At 40.3% G+C, this 18,569-nt stretch overlaps 1 long non-coding RNA gene and 1 pseudogene across 2 annotated transcripts in view; one reads left to right on the top strand and one right to left on the bottom strand.

Moving 5' to 3' along the window:
• Positions 1–18,569, bottom strand: part of LOC103666996 — a 296,098-nt gene that overhangs the window by 98,789 nt on the left and 178,740 nt on the right. The window lies entirely within an intron of this gene.
• On the top strand, positions 7,453–7,547 carry LOC121103184 (annotated as a pseudogene).

Raw genomic sequence — 18,569 nt, forward strand, 5'->3', positions numbered from 1 at the left:
CATGGGTACTGAAAAATTTCAGCATATTCAAGAATGAAATATCATAGAGCAATTAGTGAATAAACTAGACATGTGCATAATGACATGGTTAAATCTCACTAACATGAGATTGAGCATGAAAATAACAAGTTGAAGTACTTACTTTTGATGGAAATACTTTAAACAATATCATCCACTGTTTGTGCTTACATACATCCAATTAAAAAGTAAAAGATATGGACTGGATAGTCACGAAATTGAGGATGGCAGTTGAAGAGAAGGAAGCGAGGGTGAAAAGAGAAAGGTAATATTTTCCGATAAGGGGAATATAGGAAAACTTATATGTAGTTACTTATTTTTTTAAAAAAAATATTTGAAAAAAAAATATTACCTATAATGTACCCACCTTGGGCAGTGAGTACATGATGCATGTTGCAGTGTCCTTTATATAGTTCTGTTTATGTTCTCAATTGAAAACAAGGATTTCAAAAAGCAATCTGCCTATCCAGCTCCTTGATAGCCACAGAAGTCATGTCTTGAGGAGGTAATTCAGGAGGAATGTGGTCTATCATTTTGTGATTAAGCAATTTAGATCCATTTTTTTTCTATTTCAGAACTTTCTGAACTGAAGTCTCCTGAGGAAGTGCGGTAAACATCACTATTGGCTATTAATAGCTCAGCCTCCTACAGGGCACATCCTCCCATTAAGAACACTTTCCTCTGCCAGCATCAAAACAAGGTACTGACAATAATAACGAACATTTCTATACAATTTGCCAGGCACTTGCAGAGCTAACTTTTACTGGGCGTTCAATGCGCCAGCAAGCGTTAGGTCCTTTCACATCCATTGTCGCCTATGACCTCCTCAGAGCCCCTAGAGCAAGACATAATAAAAGAAATGCAAGCTTTGGAACAGGGGAATCGGAGTCCGAAACTTTGCTCCATCCCTTACACTCCTTGTGACCTTGGAGCTACAAAGTATCTCCGAGCCAGTTTTCTCATATATAAAACAAAGAGAATCTGTCTCCCTTACAGGTAACGGTAAAGGTCAAATGAAATAACATCTAGGAGGAGCCTAGCATGGTACCTAAGTAGGACCTCAGTAAATGTTACCTCCCCATTTTGCAGACGAAAGGACCAAAGTTCTGAGGGGTTCAGTGATGCGACCACACAAAATAATAGAATCAGGGAGGCACGGCAGTTAAGAGTGTGGACTTTAGAGCCAGGCTACCTGGGGTTCAAGTCCCAGCTCTGCCACCTACCAGGTGTGTAACTGTAAGCAGGTTGTTTCATTTCTCTGTGCCTTAGTTTCCCCATATGTAAAATGAGAACTGTTAGGGTAACTATGTCATAGGAATGTTATGAAGATTATACAACCAAGTACTTGGAACAACCTGACATATAAGAAGTACCATGTAATTTCATTAATGACCAGTAACAAATAAGCCACATAGTCAACATATGGAAATTCATACCATGTGAAAGGAAGTGTGGAGTTGCTCCTTACACTGCCCTCTAGCTGCCTCAGCCAGCAGGGGTGGTAGCATGTGGACACTATGGTTTTGGGGTGGTTTGCATCTGTCATTTAGTGTTAGGAGGACAGTGGTGCACAAAACAAAGAGGCATAAAGGTAATGTGTCACCAACATCTTTACTTCTTACCTGCCCGTGGGTGATGCTCTTTTCGGCTCTCTTGTACATTATTTTCAGAAGTTTCAACTAAGCCAATCGGCAAGTGCACAGGAGCTAAATCTTCAGATTTAACTACAATCCTAAGCTCACACGTTTGCACTGAAATATGGACAAGCCTCTGTTCCTCTGTGACATGTCCTTTTTCCTTTTACCAGCAGCAGCGAGGACTAGCTGGCACCAAGTCCCCATTATCCTCTTCCTGAAGGGCATGCATAACTCATTTAATTGCTTCACACTACAGTACACTGCTATTTAGAACCAGTCTGTTTCTTTCCGTTGTAACAGCATGGAAATAAATAAGCAATTTTCATACATTAGGAAACATAAGCATGCCAGAGTCTAATTCATACTTATGTGATTAATAAACCAGAGCACTTAGATGAAATACACCACACCACACAAACACTATTCCATTAGAGCAGTCGTTTGAGTGTGAGATATTACCCGCAGTGGTCTCACTGCTGGACCCAGTAAACAGCCCCAATATGGAAACTCATGGAACTTTCCTATCCTAGGGTAGACGCTCTCCTTTAGGTTGAAAAATGAAGGGTGAGAAATGGAGAGCCAACTGTCCTGCTTTTGTAAGTGGTATTGGCTTTGCATAAGCTGGGAGCCGGCCGCATGATTCTGAGCAAATGTATTTTCTGTGCCTTGTTTATTAATGGACAGAAAAGCTAGCCTGAAAATGAAATTGATTTTATTCACTTAGGATTTTATACTCCATTGCACAACCACAACCCAGCAAATTCTTCATTAAGAGAGATAATTACTTTAATGAAGATTAAATATAATTTAAAATTCACATTTATCTTTATCTACCTAAAGCAGGTCAGAATTAACCTAAAATGGTTAGGGAAGTGATAAGAAATGGGTTTCTCCAAAAAGTCTCCATCTGTTTATGTAGAGATGGGTCTGATCTGACAGTCATCCCTGCCTTTCTTCCTCTTTCTCCTCTTCTTCTCGTTTCATCCATTAGTGTCTTCCACATCAGGGCCAAATCAGACCTTCTGCTTTCTAATAATCCTAATTTTGGGATGTTTGGCAGAGACAGCAGGATAGCAGCAATTAATATCTGGGATGTTCAGTGATCTATGAAAAGCTGTATCTATGATGGGCATATGGGGGGGGGGAGAACATTAAGATCAAAGAAGTGGCAGGTTGGTTTTAGAAATATCCTCCCTCCTTGTGGCAGAGTGTTTCTATTACACCTGCCAACGAGAGGAAGCCAAGAATGATATTGAACTGATTGGTATTACTCATCGTTTCATGTGGAGTTAGAATTGCTCCTCATTAATGGCATTGGAGCATTATTGTGGAAAGAGTTTAGGAGACCAAAAAAAAAAAAAAAAAGAGTTTAACTCTTAGCTTCTCCTCTTATCAAACATATGACTTCTTAACTTCTCTGAGTCTGGGACTCCTCATTTGTAAGAGGAGACTAATACTGCCCACCTTGAGTTCAAAAGATTTAGAGCACCGGGCATTAGGGGATACTCATAAATGTAATATACTGCCTGTTGTGTCGTAAGTTTTCTTCTAAAAGTTCCAAAACACAATACCAATGACCCAATGCTCCCTAGGTGACAGCAACACTTGATTTTGCAGAAGTGGCCAGTGCATTTTGCCCCAGGCTCTTGCTGTTCCTGATCTAAGAGGTGGTACAGATTAAAGGAGGGGCACAGTGCAGCACAGACCCCCCAACACAGATAGGCACAGCCCTGAGTGTCTCATCATTCATTTTCCAGGGAGGGAAACTAAGTTTAGCGGGAAGATACAACTGGCTTCCAGATGCAGTATTTCAAATGATGGCTCTCCTTTACTGAATACCAATGGCACATGACATATTACATACATTATCGTATTTACTGAGTGTAACTATAAAGTTTATCATCCAAATCAGGACACTTTCAGAGTTAAAGGGAATGTTGTAAATAATTACATCAAGACAGCAAGTGTAAGCCTGGATGGTCCTGGGCAAACTGATTGTATGGAGGCCCCATATTTAATCCATGTAATCACTCTCTGACGTATAAAACATTCCCCATTTTACAGAAGGAAACTATGATACAGAATGGTTAAAAGCCACAGGACCGAGGTCATACAAACTATCAAGTGGCAGACCCATAGTCGGAACCTCGGCCTGTAAGATGCTGAAGGTCCTTCCCTTTAACAGGCTCCCTCCTTGATACCCTTGCATCATGATATCAGTGGCCGAATAATGACATTAATTTTGTTTTGAAACCCTGCGTTTACTGAGCGAATAACATATTTCAAGTTCTGGGTCATGACTTCCAAATGCTATCAAAACAGAGGATAAAAATGGGTGAAGAGAAAGCAAAATGATGCCAGTAAAAGCAGCCATATCCTAATGAGTATCTGGTTCTTTCTGCGACACAACACAGCCTGAACACCTGAGCTCACGCTTACTCGAGCACGGAGAATGACAGCCAGCAGGGCCAGACATCAGTAGGTCTCCTTCCCCGTGTGCTGCTCTATATTCTCACGCACCCAACGAATTCCTTGATCTAGGTCAATTCGCTGCTGATATTTAGTGATCTGCGATCACAAATAAATTTGATTTATTCCTATAACATGCCAGGAGCTATTCTTCCCCTGCCCCAGAGCTTAATAGATATAAAAATGTAGAGAGATGACCAACAATCAAGTCTCTCCGTAGTGTTTCTGTAAGTGAAATAGATGGGTGCCACATGCTCGTCCTTTGGCCTCTCCTCCAGTCACTGTCTGAGCTTCCCTTGTCTCTTAAAACACCAGAAGGATGGCCAGTCGGGCCTGGTTCAGAAGCTAACTGCATTGGCAGAGACAACAGAATTTATCTTTTAGCAGAGAAACAACAGCTCAAATCACTCAAAGATGTCACACATCCTCAGTCACGATCCCTAATGAAGGACCATCCTCAGAGACCAAGCATGCTCCTGACCCCAGGAGGGGGTGACCGGGCATTTCCCGTGATTCCATAAAAGATCCCAGCTTCGGACACAATAAGAATCCTAAGTCAGAATTCAACTCCGTCTCTCTGAAGGTGTGTGACCTTAACATAACACCCAAACACTCTGAGCTGCAGATTTCCCAACAATAACCCATTGCTTCTCAAACGTTAGTGGGCGGAACAATGACCTGTAGGGCTTGTTAAGCTCGAGGAGCTATAACTCAGTCCCTGTTTGTGGAAACACATTCCAGGGGCCCTCCCTTGGAGATTCTGATGTACTAGGTCTGGTGTAGAGCCAGAGAATGGGCATGTCTCATAAGTTTCCCAGTCATGGTGAAGATGACGATGTCCACGGACCACAGTTTGAGTAGTCCTAAGTTGTATCAGTAATGCCAATGCCAGCCTCACAGTTTGTGTGAAAATAGGAAGATATGTGCTGATCTTCAGCAGAGTGGCTGACTCAATGCCTCTCTGCCAGCATGCATATATTGAAGGGACGATGAACAAAAGTCCAAGAGTATTAGTAGGAATAACACTTGGGGACATTTAATCAATTCGAATATGCCAGGTACAGATTTTATTACATTCCAATCCCTACTGTTATAATACATTCTATGTAGCAATACAAATGGGGACCCAACCTCAAATGATGAACTGACCCAAAGGCCTCCCACTTCTCTGAGGTTTCTTCTTAAACACAAAACACACTGTTTTGCTCACAAAGTCCATTCACCCCTTTAGGCTCAGCTGCATCCCCATGGCATCCAAACCCCATTTCAAATCATCTTGACTACTACTTACAAAATAAAACACAAATCTTCCCATTAGAACAGCTCTCAAGCAATAGTTGAAGTGATATTGACTTTGCTGAGAACAGGAGTCCCCTGTTAGACTACGATCAGTGGGAGTCCTTCAGTCTGTCCTTGTCTGATGCAGCGTGGTAATCAGGCAGCTCGCCTCCCTCCTCCTCCTCCCTTCCTCCCCTCCCTTCATTCTGGCTTTCTCTCTTCACGACATTATTTAATCTCTCCGTTGCAGCTTCTTGGGATTAGCTGCGGCATCTATTAATAGTTTTACTTCTGTTTACAGTTCCAAGGGGAGAAAAATGGCTCATTCCTTTTCTCCAATCTTGGAGATATGTCTTATTGCAGCAGGAGCAAGAGGCACAGGCCCCGTGAATAACCTATTTCCACAATCATTCCACTGCAAAGATGCTAATGTGCTTCTATGCCGAACGGATCCATTTAATAGGCAGAACAAGTTGGATATAAACTCTTTAATTGCTTTCAGCACACCGATTATCTTCCTGTGTCACCTATTGTATAATGCAAAAATGTTAACAAAAGCACTTACTGAAGACATTATTGGGAATTAAAAAACAAAGAACCATCAGTTGTCACTAAATATGCCTTTCATGTTCCCAAATGAAATGCACTTGCGCACTCAAGAAACAGGATAGAAATGTGCAGGCCTGCCATTGTCAGATGCAAACATCTTCATTAGATTTTGATCCAGCTGCTGCAAGATCTATAAAAAGAGCTATCAAAGCCTGCAACTCACTATTGGTTATTTCAGGAAAACTTCAAAAAACCATCCCTAAACCTGCACTGATCTTTTCTGACAACTTCCCTGGGCAGGGCAGTTGGTTTGCAAGGAGCGGCGTTAAAAACCTCCGTCGAGCCGGCCCCTGGAATGCCTGTGGCTGTTACGGAGAAGCCACAATCGCAGAGCCGACCTGTATTCCAGGGCACTTGAGCTGTAAATCTCTGCCTATCACCCCCCAAATCTCCCATTCTGACCTAACTTTATCTCCTTAAAAGCATATAAGTGAAAGTAGCCAAACTCGGGTCTTTATAGACCAAAACAGAAAGATTAATATATGTGATGTCTCATAACATCCTTTCTCGGTTGCAATAAATCTTCCTATGCATATTGGCAGTCAGCTCATTTCTAGCATGTTATTTTCTGCAGAGGCTGTTTTAAAAGAGGAAAAAGACTAGTCAAGGGAGTCAGCAGGGAAGGGGAAGAAGAAAGAAAAGAAAGGAAAGGAAAAAAAGAACAAGTCAGGGTTCTGGGGATAACCTATAGAGAAGGTTAAAGGACACAAACTGTAAATGTCAAAATTACCCACAATTCTTCCTTTGAATTCTGCTGAAACAGAAGGGACCCTACAAAGACTGAGAGCATTCATATTAATCACAGTCCCTAGCATCTTGACTTGGGGACCTCTTCAGTCAGGCTCAGGTCTCCAGAGGCTTCTGATGGATACCAAACAACTCACAGAAAACAACTGTCAGAGCTGTCACTGTCATTTAGGAAGGACTCCTTCCCTCCTTGGTCTATATGTCTATTTATGACAAAGAGAAACGCAAAATGTGATCACTATTATTCAACCTTGGTAAACAAGGAGGGAAGAATACATGGACTCCCCCCCCCCATGCAATCTGCTTTAAAGATTGTTGGCTTTGGGATGCCTGACGGGCTCAGTCAGTAGAGCATGTGACTCTTGATCTCAGGGTCATGAGTTCAAGCCCCACACTGGGTGTGGAGCCTACTTAAAAAAAAAAAAAAAATTTTTTTTTTTTAAAGATTTTTCGTTCTGTCTTTAATTTACCCACTAAATTGTCTGTTTGATGGTCAAAAGTAAATTGAAATGCTCAAAATACTGATGTGATATCATGTCCATTATTTGAATTAGGTACAAGAGCACATTAGGGCATCAATTTGTTATATTTATATTGTTATTAAAACTATTACCCAAATCTTAATGCTCTGGAGACCCACAATATATTTTTTCTTGCATATAACATTCTTACTCCTTCCAAACATGACTCTTCTGTGCTCTCTTCAGCAGCACACATACTAAAATTGGAATGATATACAGAGAAGATTAGCAGGCCCCTGTGCAAATTCATGAAGCATTCCATATTTTTTTTCAACTAAAAAATTATACAGTTTATTAATTTTTTTTAAAAAGCATTTTAATTTTTTTTTAAAGCAGGCACCACGCCCAGCTCGCAGCCCAGTGCAGGGCTCAAGCTCACCACTGTGAGATCAAGACCCAAGCCGAGACCAAGAGTCGAACAAAACCGACTGAGCCACCCAGGTGCCCAAATTTTTTTAAAAAGCATTTTAAAAATAACCTTTTCTGCAGTGCTTTGGCAATCATCTTCCCTCCTGCTGACTGCCGTAGTCAATGGAGTCACACTGATAAGAACAGCCAGAGATGGAGGTCCACACTTCCTCCGACCAGAGTGGGATTTTGAGTTGGGAACCTAGTGCAGCCAGACAATCTTTCTAAAATGTGAATCTGATCATGAGCCCCCCTGTGTAACACTATTCAGTGATTTCCTATTGCCCTTCAGATAAAATCACATTCCTGCTGTGTGGCTATAGGCAAGTTATTAAACCTCTTTCTGGCTCAATTTCCTCTTGTATAAAATGGTGATAATAATCATGAGGAAAATGTATGTAAGGCACTTAGCACAAAGTTAATAAATGCTCACTATTATTATTATTATTGATGTTATCTCACTGGCTATGTTCCTTCTCAGTTTCCCCTTCATCCCGTCTGACAGCCATACTCAACAATGAGTTCCTCAACTCCTATGAGCTTTCTTGCCTTTACGCCTTGACCTGTGATATTCTTTCTGTTTGCAACACCCTCTTCCTCCTCCTGGACTTCGGCCAGTTTTATTGCTATTAATTTATAAGCTGTCAGCTTAAATGCATATTATCAAGATGGCCTTCCCTGACCCCAAGGTCAGGTTTGCTTACCACAATATATGCATGCAATGCATACGTCCTCTACAGTAATATGCACCATACATTACCATTAACATTTTGCCTGACTGAAATATCCATAAAGGACCCAAGGTTAGATTCGCCTTGCTCCCCACTTTATTTTTCAGTAGCAAGCACTGGTAGCAAGGAGGGACTAGATTATAATGCAATGGACAAAGAAATCTTAGTGGATTACAATGACAGGAGATTATTCCTTGATCACACGCAAATAATCACAGGATGGCTCCACAGTGTTTTCATGCTGAGTGCCAAGCTGACGGATGCCCCACACTTTGGAACATTGCTGATCTCATGGTAGAGAGAAAGGGAACACAATGATTGTTCACTGCCTCTCTTAAAACTCCCAAGGAGCAGTGGCACATCTAATTCCCCCTCACATTTTATTGGCCAGGGTAGGTCATGTGGCAAAGCCTGATTGATTGATGTCAATTGGGCGGGGCATCCTTGTGCAGAAAAGGCACTACGGAGAGGGAGCCTACAATATTCAGTGAACGGTAATAGACACTAAAACCGAGCTCAACAAAGGTTAGTTCAATGAAATATTTCTTTGCTGCAAGCTGACAAACCTAAACCCCACACCAATTAAAATCTTGCCAGAAACTTCTCTGCTATTCAAAGAGATATTCTTTTCTTGAAATTTTTTACTTTAAAAATCATTCTTCTTTCAGTCACAGGGCCATGTTTTCTGCCACAGGCACCCCGTTGCCTATCTGTGTGGTCACACTGTACCGACCATGCCAGTACACCACTTTGGAGGAAAGAATAATAATTACGTTCAACAGCATCAACATCATCCCCATAATTTCTTTGCTTACTCTAAGCAAGCTGTTAATATGGACAGATGAGGTAATGTCCAGTCTCACAGGGCTATCCAGTAAAAAGGGAACCTTTGAAATCAGTTTTTCTGACCTCTTAGATAACACACAAAAAGAGTTGAGTGACTTACCAAATAATAGCAGAGCCAGGATTAAAATACAAATTGCCAATTTTACAACAAGTGTTCTTTGAATTATAGCACAGCCTTGCCGTAAGGAGGGTTACCAAATGAGAATGATTGCAAGAGATCACCATTGAGCAGATGAGGAAACTGAGACTCAAGGAGGTAAACTGACGTTCTCAAAGCTACCCACATTATCAGTTCTATTTTGCTTGGCCACACAAAACCATAAACAAATCTAAGTTGTTTTAGCATCTAGATAGTACCAGCTCTTCACTGAAGGCTCTAAGAAATATTTCATGGACTGAACTGATTGAACTGAATTAGGTTGAACTGAAATCACACGAAATGTAGAGATGCTTTTTCCCCACTACATAACCCTTTTCATTTCCCCTGGAGTTTTAAGCTTGCCAGACCTGCAAGTTATACACCAACAACTATGACTTTGCTAGTTTCTCCTCTATAATATCCTTGTTCCCTTTTCCTTCCATATTTATAACTACCATCCTTCTCGGAGCAGAAACAGATTAATATCCAGAAATCTTGTCATCTCATGACATTTACAGAACAACATAGGATCTGGAAAGCAAAATCGACAATAATAAGGGCCCTGAAAGATCATTAGACAAAGAACTTTATTCCCTCTGAGCTAAGCAGGTCAGGTAAGAAGTGACATAACCCAGATGTTCTTAAGCCACAGGAACAAATGCCATTAAGTTACTGTCTCCCGACAACTAAGTGATATGTACGAGGAATGGGAATTAAATTTGGAGAGAGAATACAGATTCTGGCTGGGCTCCAAGGCTGAAGGATATTAAATAAGAAAGAAACAATAGTGCTGTCAAGTCTAATTGTTTAAAACATAAAACTCTTTCCATATGTCTTGAGACGAATAGAGTTGCACAGTATCAGGAGGCACCGTGAAGTCAGGCAGAGAAAGAATAACATGCACCATTTGGAATGAAAAACTTATCTGTGGGGAATTTGACTCTTTTTTTCCCCCTTTTCCTTCATGACCCAGCCAGGCACTTAGACAATGGAAAATAGCTATAGGAAATGCATATCATGAAGTCTCTTTTCTGTATCAGATTTGGCTATAGAATGAGAAATGATGGCCTTTGTGGTCATACAGAATTTGGTTCCAACTCTGACCATGTTCCTTCTTGTTATGTGATCTAAGGCTCAATTTTCTGACCTGTAAGCAGAGATGACATTCTTATGATGTGGGGATGGGTTTAGGATGAAATGAGACAATCGATGTAAAGTCACTAGCACTTAGTAGGCATTCAGTATGATGTACCCTCTTTACGTTCTCCTTTAAACACATGGAGATGCAATCATCCACATAGCAGCTCTATATAATTCTGTGATGAAAGGAGAACAATTTTTCACTCATTGACAGTAAATTGAGAGATGACTCCATCTCATCCCCTCAATTAACGAACACAGATTTACTGTGCACTATTCACAGGCAAAGCTCTGTGGGAGGTATGATGAAGGTTACAAAATGTTCTTACACAAAATGTATGAAATGAAGGCATTTGTTCGAGCCTCTTTTTGTCAGTTATGACTTTAAGCAATCAAGAGTATCTGGCCTTTTAAGTGTTTTTATTTATGGGATGTATGAGTTCAGCATAGAAAAATGATAAAAAACAATGTAGACTCAAGCTAGAATTAATGAGTTTTGTTTCATACTAGATTTATTGGATACTATGTTTCTAACCAGTTTTGTGTTACAGGTATATATCTCTTTGTCTGTATCCATATAGCCACGGAACTGCATACACATTGTTTTATGACAGAAAGAGCACTGTGCTGGGGGTTCAACCCCTGCCTTCCCATATTCTAATGGGAAGAATTGTCATTGTGTTGCTAGCTGGAATCTCAATTTCCTCACTGTAAAATTAGATTTCCCGAATAGATTTCCTAAAGTCACTCCCATACATAGAAGTTAAGATGTGATATAAAACACTTATGACTCTTGACTTCTGTAGTGTGTGTGTGTGTGCGCGCGCGCGCACGTATTTATGAAAAATATGTCCATTGCCAAGAACACAACTCTATAGCAATTTCATGGAGATAGATACCATCACACGAATACAATTTCACATAATACATCAAGGTGTCAAAAAATGAAAAGTCCTCAGAAGGCTCAATCTACCATTTCAGTATCTTCTAGGACAGTCCAGAGATGGTTTCAAGGCTAATACCAGGGCTCTTTTCCTTTGGCCCCTTGGGGCTACTACAAGATCACGGGGATGATCATAGGCCAGTTGGATGCACAGAGCTTTGGAGGTTTAATTGATCTCATGATGCTTTACCTGTGGTTGCAATTAAAACCGCATCCCAAGACTACTACGGGCAGAAAAATTTTGGTAAGATTTTATGGAAGAGGCATTGCCCAATGTTACAGTATTTTTTACCTTCATCTCCCAAATCCTCCTTGACTTCATCACTAAAATAACATAAATTCCACTACAAACAACTAGAATCATTAGCACCAGAACCGGGAGGGGGAGGTTTCTGAAGGTGTCTGATTATCTTTATGACCTCCTGGCACTGCAAAATCACTCAATGGAGCCCTACATATTTCACATTTCTAACTATTCCAAATTCCCGGTGTGTTGGAATATTCTAATTTCTCATATATTATTTATAAGGACCGGCACCCATATATCAAAAAGCTTTTTTAATATAGCTTTTATAACAAAAATTGAAAACATACATTCTTTTTCTGTTCCACAACTATTGCAGTCTAAAGCAGTCTAAAGCCTTGATAGAAGGAAAAATACAGAATAAGGAGAAAGGTATTTTCCATCATAAAAATTTTAACTTGGAGAAGAAAAAGGGCAATTACATAAACAAGTCAATTCAGCCTTAGGGAATGTGTAACTCACATAGATTTCTGGTTGAAACCCAGCTGAAAAAGGAGAAGAAACAGATATAAACTGTTGCTGCATAATTCATCCCACCCCTGTATGAACATTAAGCCTCTGTGTGATTATTATTAGGTCCTTGTTATATTAACGTTCGTTGACCTCTTCAATAAATGACCCACACAACTCCTACTGACTCAGAATCTCTTCAAAGGAAGATAGCTTCACGCTTATTTCAAAATAGAACTGAAAAGTTACATAGGTGATTTCGATACAGGTGTTGCTTAAAAGACACTGTGTATGTCTGCGGTGCCTATAGTCTTCTCTTTGGAGAAGTGCTTGACTTGGGTATTGGCAGCACCTTCCTCTACCCCCCCCCCACTACTTTAGTGATGCTGTTGCATACATCTGTAAGGCTGTTGGACTTTTTTGTCCCATACTCCATTCCATCCTGGGACACCTGACCTCCTAAATGATTTGTTTCTATTTGCATACATGAAGGCTCATTCTTTGCACGGTAAAGTTCTGTGTGCTTCTGACAAATATATGGTGTCACATGTTCAACGTTAGAGTGTCGTATGGAACAGTTCTAGCTAGCCTTCGGATTTTGTGCTTGTACATCATGCAGTGGCTTTAGTGTGTGCAATGGCCTCCGATGGCTGCTTTGTTCAATCTAGTTGTCATTAAGCCTTAGAGCAACAAACAACAAGTACTGACTTTGAAGTAACAATTGTAACTAAGTATCTGTCTGTGCCTTTCTCTGGGTATGCACCACTCCAGCGTGGTGTGCTGGGTGGCCGCCCGCCAGGAAGATCATCAAGTAAGTCACCCGGGCTTGAGACCGGAGGAAGAACTGAAACCCAGTTCACGTTTATGGTACCTAGTAAATCACGGAAAGAACAAAAATGTTAAAAAGATAACAACAGGGTCTTCATTTGGAAGATTCTTTTTCCTTGGCCCACATATTTCTATTTCCATTCTGTTGTTGTTCGTTGTGGAGAAAATTTATAGATAAAAAGTTTTAAAATACGTTCGAGAGAAATTTAGTTTCATCCACTTACAATCAAAGCACTAGTTTTGATGACAACTACAATCGTCATTTCTCTGTGGGTGTGTTTTGCCCAAACACAGACCACTAATGGTAAATTACTTGGCCTTAAGGTTAGAGTTCTTAGATTCATTATACTGATGAATTAGAGTCCCTGGAAAGGAGACCTCACATTTCCTTGTAAGTACAGATACCTTACAAGCTAGTCAAAGGGTGCATAACTTTGAACTCCGGAGAGAGAATAGGCAGAAATCAATACTGAATATTTAAAGGTAACAATGTTTGGGAGAAAAATTTATTCTCATAGCAAAGTCCCGAATCCAGAGAAGAATGTATATCTCTGAGGAAAGTACTTTTCATCCATCACTCAGAAATCACCAGTATATGATGTTTTAAAAAGGTTGAGTTTCTTTTCTTTGAGTTAGGGAAATGTCTATTTTACTAAACCATGCTCTCTCAGAAGTCTATTTTTCTAAATCTACATTTTCTTATAAAGGTAATCTTCCACTCAACTGTGCACCTTGCAAAGCCAAGCCCGGGTCAGAGTAGTCTTTGAAGAGAAGATAAAGACCTGGAAATATCAAGAGAGATTATTCAATTGGGAAGAGAAAATCTGTAAATCTTTTCTAATGTGAATTCTGCTTTGACAAATTCTTGAAAGAGCCATTTGTACCTCTTCATTTAGACTCTCCGTTGATTAATGGAAATGAAAAAATAATTCTCTCACTTCCCGCCTGTGCTGCTTAGAAGCTCCAAGGAGAGTCAACAAAGGACAGCAGAGCCTTCTACTTCTTTGTCCACAATAACTGAGCATCTTGGGTTCGAAGAAAAGGAAATGTTGATCTCCTGGGCTTGTTTAGCTTTGCTTTTTTAATTGCTAAATGCCAGTCTGGGAATTCTGCCTAAAATGGTAATAAGTTGCATTTATACTACACCTTTCATCCAGGAGGCACATGCTTCTCTCAGTTCTGAAACACAGCCATCCTGGAGCTGAAAAGCAGTAACTGTTTTAATGTTGAACATTTATTCAGTGCCATGATTATACAAGGTGGAAGAAATTGTTTGAAACGGTACCAAAATATTGCAGTAACAAAGATTGTGGGCTGTGGGTTTTGAAAATATCCCAGATGCAGTGTGTTTTGTGCTTTCCTTTGCATATGGAATATTTACATATCCCTTCTGAGTCTTCAGATTCCTAAGATGCTCACTTTTGTGCTCCTCAGTTTAGGTTCCACATGCACTGAAAAAATCAGGAAGAATGCATTAAGTCATTTCTTTTAGAAAAATCTTTGGGGGCGCCTGGGTAGCACAGTCGTTAAGCGTCTGCCTTCGGCTCAGGGCATGATCCCGGCGTTCTGGGATCGAGCCCCGCATCAGGCTCCTCCGCTGGGAGCCTGCTTCTTCCTCTCCCACTCCCCCTGCTTGTGTTCCCTCTCGCTGGCTGTCTGTCACATAAATAAATAAAATCTTAAAAAAAAAAAAAGAATCTTTGATATTTAGAATGCACATCAAGAAAAAGGACAGTGAGAAAGAATTCTGTCATTATTTTTATTTTATACCTCCTAAAAGAACTTCTGTCTCTGAAAAGGACAGATAAGAAAAACAAGATGACAAGGACTTGCCCAAGAACTCCTGAGCATGTGTCTTATAGCTGATTTCTCTTCTGCTAGGCCCCATCTATCACTGGAGTGAAAATTGACCAGGTCGGGAACCCAGTCTTGCTCTGCTGTTGACCTCAGGACTCAGGCAGTACCTGGATGTAACAGATCTTCAATAAATCCTTGTGAAATAAATAAATGATCTGTCTTCTTATTCTGAAAACATGAAGACCACAGCCCGTAATGCTCTCAACTAAGCTTGAGTAAAAATTTGTTTTTACTTAAACAGCAAGAGAAGGGGGGGAAATAATGATGAAGTAAGAAAGCATGAGGGTCTAATCTGAGAGATGCTGAAAACAGGTTCACATGCCCTCCAAAACCAGCCCCTTCTCAGTTTATTGCTGTCAGAAATCAGATTTCATTATTATGTCTCCCCCCCCACACACACAAACACACAAATTGAAGACTCATCAGTCTTTTATATCTGCACCTAAAATGAGGTTATGATGTCCCTTCCTGACAGCAAGTTTTGAAAGGGGAGCAGAGAAGGGAAAATGGTTGCCAAAAAAGATCCAGTCAAGGGGATTCGAAGTCCAGGCCCCAGGTCTTGCCAGCAGCGACTGGATTTGTGAGCCTTCCAAGCCCCTTGTTCTTTCTAGGACTCAGCTTACTCATCCGTAAAGCGAGAAGCATGAATGAAAATCTAATCTAGGTGGTTTTGGGAAGAGCCCCAAGATCGGGCTTTGAACTTCGTGGCCCTGGAATCTATATCTGCAATCGAGATTAACACCTTCTACTTCCTCGTTCTGCTCAAGTGGTCTTGGCATCACACAGGCAAACGTGTCTCACTATATGACCATCTATTCACTCTCTTGTTACTCTGAGAGCCTTGGGGAACCCCATTTGGTCTAGAAAGATGATCAGTCTGGACGAAAAATCCTGAAGCAAAGACCAGCATATTCAGCTTCCTTATTTTATACTTCAGGCAACCAAGTCCCTGAGAGGTTAACTGACTAGCCTAAGCTGTCCAGCCAGGAAGAGAAAAAAATAAAATGGTACTTAAACTCAGGTCTCCGGGAGCTCAGCTGAGGTTTCTCACACCACTTCTTCCTACATCTTTACAACTGGGTAAGTTTTGAAATTTATGAGATCGATTAAAGCCTTTTTTTTTTTTTTTTTTTTTTTTACTTTAAGCAAAATTTCCCAATTTTAGTGGAGACACTGCAAACACTATAGGAGAAATACCTTCTGACTTTAATAAGCAAAAAAAAAAACACAAAAAAACAAATACAAAACAAAACAAAAAAACCTTGTGAAATTCATTAAAACCTGTCCACACTACCCCCACCAGAATCATTACTGATGTAAAACATTCAAAGTCTGGAATTTTGCTGTTATCTCATACAACACATAATTTGAGCCAATCCTGACAAATATTGGTATCACTTTATTCAAGCATAGCTTTCAACTTCCAGAGAGTTAATAAATTGGATTCTAACAGTCTGCAGAGAATATACAGTAAGATAAAAACATCTTCCAAAAATTTACAGTATATTTTAGGATGAGTTGAAATATCAGCAACCATTGCAGATGCATTTACAGGATTTTTAGAGAAGCACATTTCATCATAAACGGCTCTGTGATTCAGGATGGCGTTAATAATGGAAAGAACAACCTTTAAAATAAAGTAAATGCATTTGGAGGAGTTACTGAGGTGATATCTGTCTCAAAACATCATCAACAACAACAACAACAAAACCCCAGTTAATAACTTGCAAGTTGCTGTGATATATTCCTTAGCTTATCCTGTTGGGAAAGATTTATCTTCTGTGTTAAACTTCAGGTTGAAAAATTAAAATAAAATTTGATGTCTCCGTGGTGAACTGCCTTCCTCCATTTTCTTTACCTTTTAATTTCTATCATTACCAACTTTAGAATTGCTTCTTTGACCTTACGCAGTATTTCAGAAGATGGTTTAGATGCCAGAGGACTGCCCAAACCAAGTTGTAAATAAACTATGCCTATGCACGTACGCGTATACATCTCCAGGTGTTCATCAAAAGGACATAAATCATGAATACATTTTACCTTCATACAAATGAATGTTACCACCACGTGTCTGAAGTATTTTTGTCCTATTACTTTTCTTTACAGCTGCTGTCTCGAATGGTTTCAGAGGCCATGAGTTAGTTTGAATTTCCTTGCTTAGTGATAAGTCAACCTTTATTCCTCTACGCTCCCAACACACTGCTCGATGAGTCTGTGTCTAGTAACTGAAATACGGAAAGATGGAAAAGAGAGTCTCTTTTCTCATCTTCTCTTTTCCCCCCTTTCTTCCTGTTTTCCTATTGCTCCCCTTTCTTCCCACCACCACCCTCCTCTCCTCTACCTCCCCCACCTCTCATCTTCCACATTAGTCTCCTTGGATGCCTTCTTTCCTTCCTCCCCGGCACATCTGAGTAAGCGGTCATGAAGAGCTGGAGGGAAAGAGGGTGTGGAACATCTGGGACCCTCCGATCCAAAACTAAATGAACAGCACATAAAAGAACTCACGGTGATTCTAACAGAGCTCCCGGAGGGAAGAAAATTATTTTCCTTTATTAATGCAGTTACCAATCAACCAATAAATTCTGAGGGTATCAAGCTAAATCCATATTGAGCAACAAAAGCTATACACAAAACATTACCGAATGATCTTGACCCTGCTCACTTCCCACACAGTGCTCATTAGTGGGGAAAGGCGAACACCGTAAGAATCCTTTGGGCACCACTCTGAGGTAATTCTACAGATGCCACAGTCATGTTTGAATACAATACTATACCAAGATAAGGCACTTACAAGGCAACATTTCCCAGATCTCATCAGAATGAAGATAGAAAGCTTAAAATTCTAAAAGGCTACTAAAAAGACAGACTTAAGTACCACACAATATTTTAAAAGAGAAAAAGAAAAGGAAAAAAGTTTTTTTCTAAAGGTTAATAAAGAAAATGAAAAAAGAAATTGACAAATCAATAAAAAATATATCCCATTTCCATCCTTCCACTAATAACATTTAAATTCCAGAACTAAGGTCTACCCTTTCATGCTATCTCCTTCCTTAGATATGCTTCACCTGTCTGTCAAACAGATGTGAAAAGCAATGCCTCACAGTCCCTCTAGGTCAGCTAAGTATCTAAGAATTGGACCTATCGGAACTGTTAATCCACACTGTTCTGTTTGGTTTTTATTTTTCCCAAGTCATGCTGCATTCTTATCTGGGGGGAGGGGGGCGGTGGTGGCTGGCATTCCCACAAGAGCTTCTCTCATAAACTGGACATTAAAAATACCTGAATGGGGAGTAGTAAAACAATGTTTTTGATGTGGAATCCTGCAGCAACTTGCAAACCAAATACATGTGGTAAATAAAAGATCCAATGATTTTTCTCCCACTCAAACCACTCCTTTTAAACACAACATAAAATGTCACTGTCATCATCAACAGCGAGTACATATGGAACCGCCCCCCTGGTCACAGAGTCCTCATCTCACTCAAGATAAAATCAACGCTCTAATTATGGCGCACAAGGTGCGCTGTGACTTGACCCTGCCTGCCTCACCCACAGACCCACTGTTTCAGAACCAGCCTCTGGCTTGGTGGATTTCCACAGTCAGTGCCCTCTATGTAAAAAGCCTGTCATCACTTCTGCGGCGC

This window comes from Ursus maritimus, unplaced genomic scaffold (genome assembly GCF_017311325.1).
Source record: "Ursus maritimus isolate PB19 unplaced genomic scaffold, ASM1731132v1 scaffold_17, whole genome shotgun sequence".
NCBI classification, from domain to species: domain Eukaryota; kingdom Metazoa; phylum Chordata; class Mammalia; order Carnivora; family Ursidae; genus Ursus; species Ursus maritimus.